General features: G+C 38.0%; 1 pseudogene; it reads right to left on the bottom strand.

Annotated features, from left to right (window-relative positions):
• Positions 1–1,904: 1,904 nt before the first annotated feature.
• On the bottom strand, positions 1,905–2,733 carry LOC101654090 (annotated as a pseudogene).
• Positions 2,734–3,451: the final 718 nt, after the last annotated feature.

Raw genomic sequence — 3,451 nt, 5'->3', positions numbered from 1 at the left:
CTCTGTCATCACAAATGGATAACATTGATGAGAATAAGAATTCCAGAACATTCCTTTGTGTTCATACATGTGCTCCTACACACAGTGTGCTCTTACTTACACATGGACCAAGAGGCAGTAATTAAAATAGAACAAAGGACTATGGCATGCTTTTAAACCAGGAAAAGTATATGCCAGGGTTGTATCCTTTCACTCCCTTTATTCAATATGCATGCTGAGCAAAGAAGCTGAGAAGCCAGACTCTATGAAGAAGAACGTTGCATCAGTAATGGAGAGAGGCTTATTAAAAACCTGCAACATATAGATGACACAACCTTGTCTGTTGAAAGTGAGGACTTGACGCATTTGACTGTAGCCCTAAGTATGAGTTTCAGCTCACTCCAAGAAAAACTCAAATTCTCATAGCAGATCCAATAGATAAGATTAGCATCGATGAAAACAAGATTCACGTGGTGAAGGATTTTAATTTGCTTGGGTCCACAACTAATGCTCCTTGAAGTAATGGTCAACAAATCAAATGACATATTTTATTTGGTAAATCTGCTTCTCAAGATCTTTTTAAAGTGCGGAAGAGCAAGATGTCTCTTAGACTGAGGTGCACCTGACCCAAGCCATTCTTTTTTCAATAACCTCATACGCATGGGGAAGCTGGACAATGCATAAGGAAGAGAGCCAACTAGTCCATGTATTTGCATTATGGTGGTGCTGGTGAAGAATATCGAAAGTACTATCGACTGGTAGAGACAAAAAGAAATCTGTCTTGGAAAAAGGGGAGCTAGAATGCTCCTTAGATGCTTTGTCTCATATACTTCAGACATGTTATCAGGAAAGGCCAGACCTTGGAAGAGGACATCATGCTTTGCAGAATACATGGTCAGCACATGGACAGAAATATCACAACAGTTGTGACCATTGTGCAGAACAAGAGCGTGTTTTCCTATGCTGTATGTCAGGTGAAGAAAACATGATTGGCTGTGATTTCACTCCAATGGAGATGACTTCCCAAAGTATGCTTTATAACATTTGCAAGTATCTCCCGAAAGAATTTCGAGTAAAAAATTCCATCTAATCGTATGCAATGCAAATTGGCATATGATAGCTACCTAGCCACATATATATAAAACCAGATGAACCACTCAATCTATCAAAAACTAGTTCTTTTGCCAATTATATGAACAGTCATTGGCACCCACGTGTAGATATCCATATTCACAACTAGCCAGTAACTCCACTGCTTTGTGTGATTCTTTTAGATTCACTTAAAAAGCCTGAAAATTAAGGTGCACTTACTTATTGTTAAAATAATTCTATGAATGGCAGAGGCTTCAGTATCTACCTCATCAAAACATTTTATCAAATTATCAGCAGTATAAAATTATCGACTCAGTCAAATTATGACATATTAAATTTATTATAAAAATATTTATTAAAACATTCATATCACTGTCTAATGCCATGTCTCAGAAATAATGAAGTACACACAAGCAAAAAGATAAACTCATCCAAAAACTTAATGAATTTGATTTTGGGGTTGGGAACTTTTGTTTCTAATCTGAAGCAAATTAGTTAAATTTGCTTTGAGCACCTGTAATGTAAACGAGTTCTTTTGTATTGTGAATGAAAAATTGAAGAAGAGGGTTATAGAAAAGGGTCCTATCTTTAATTTTATCTCGAATTTTAAGGTAAATTACATGAAAATTGAATGCACTTGAAAAACTGATATTATTATTCTTCACATATGTTTTTAAAATCATTTTATTAGGGGCACATACAACTCTTTTTTGTGTGTGTGCCATTTTAATGTTTTGCTTTTCTTTATAAATAGTTCTCCTGCTGACGTCAGACATGAAAACTGTTGGGTAGTACTCAGAAGCACAGGGTAATAATGGGTGGTTTTTCTGATTCATTTGTCATCCTCACAAATAAAGGGGGTTCCTTGTATAAAGTGCCATCAAACCAGCAGGACCGCGTTTATGCACCCATCGTTTTCAGGATTGTTGGTAACCTGGGCATATTTTCCCCAAATCACCTTGCCTCCTTGTGTCACCAGGCCCAGCTCGCTGACATTCACTTCAATGGCAGTCCCTCTGGTAATAACACCCAGCGTTGTGTACAGTGGGGACGAGGGGTTCTTCTTTACACCAAGTATTGGTAAGCAAAAGGTGGCTTTAAGTTCAGGGTGCGTAACAGGTGCCTTCGTGAAACATAAGTCCATTGGCCTGATGAATCGTTCATACTTCGGTGGTTTCCGTGTAAAGCCATCCCCAACAAAGCAAACTTTAGTACCATCCTTTTCCATGCCTTCTTCTTCCTCTTTCCTGTTAGAAGAACTTTTAGGACTTCAGTTTCTCCCTGGGCACGGACTTTGGGCAGAGGAACTTCCCATTTCCCCGCTTTCTCTTTTCATTTCTGTTTGATCCTATTGGAAAGTACTTTCGCTTGAGATTGTCCCTCCCTGTCCAGCAGAGAGGCAGGCCCTGCGCCCTGTGGAGTCTTCTCATCATTCTTTTATTTGGTGTTTCTCTTTTCATGCATCTTGATAGTCTTTTTCGTTTGTATTTTCTCAGCCTGACGCTGCTTATGATACAGCTTGGCCTTCAGACCAATCATCTTTTTTGCCTTCTTTGAACGTTCATGAGCCTCTCGACTTTCCTTCTTTCTCTTTCTCTCAGGGTAATCCAAACAATACCCAGAGCGCTTATGGTGTAACTCGCTATGTTCAGTTTGTGGCATGGTGACGGCGGCAGCGCCGCCGAACGCAGTCCCCGGGGCACGATAAACCGATCAGTACTCGGGTCCTGGAGACCCGCGAGCCAGCTCCAAGCCGCCCGCGATAGGACCAGCACATACAACTCTTATCACAATCCATACATACATCAATTGTGTAAAGCACATTTGTACATTCATTGCCCTCATCATTCTCAAAACATTTCCTCTCCACTTAAGCCCCCGGTATCATATTTCTAGTCTTCAAAATATTATAGAATATGTATTTAACTATATCCCTCCATATTTCTGAAGGAATTTATATGAATTTTAGCAAAGCACAATATTATGATAATATTAGTAAATTCTTCATTTAAAACTTCTGTATCTAGTATCAGAAAGCAAATTACTGTTTCCTATAAGGGTCACTAGGAAAATTATGTTTCATAATTTCATATTTTATTTTTGAAATCTTATTCTTTGAAATGCAATGCATGTTCCACATGGAGTTAATATATGTTTCATAAAATAATACAGGTGTTATATTTTACAGACATTTAATTTGAAAATGTTGCTTATTTGGCCAAATGAAACTCTTCCATTCAGTAAAACTGAGGTCAAATTCTGCTGTTTTAAAATCCAAGTTAGTAATTAAATTATTTATTGACAATATGCACACAAGCATCACTCAACAAGTTGGTATTGTTAATTGCAGTCACTATAGGAAAACATCATTACTGTCAAA

This window comes from Echinops telfairi, unplaced genomic scaffold, assembly GCF_000313985.2.
Source record: "Echinops telfairi isolate 266 unplaced genomic scaffold, ASM31398v2 ScPeMD7_7420;HRSCAF=8458, whole genome shotgun sequence".
In the NCBI taxonomy this organism is placed as follows: Eukaryota; Metazoa; Chordata; class Mammalia; order Afrosoricida; family Tenrecidae; genus Echinops; species Echinops telfairi.
The sequence above is the reverse complement of the archived record's forward strand: the minus strand, read 5'-3'. Positions and strand labels throughout refer to the sequence as shown.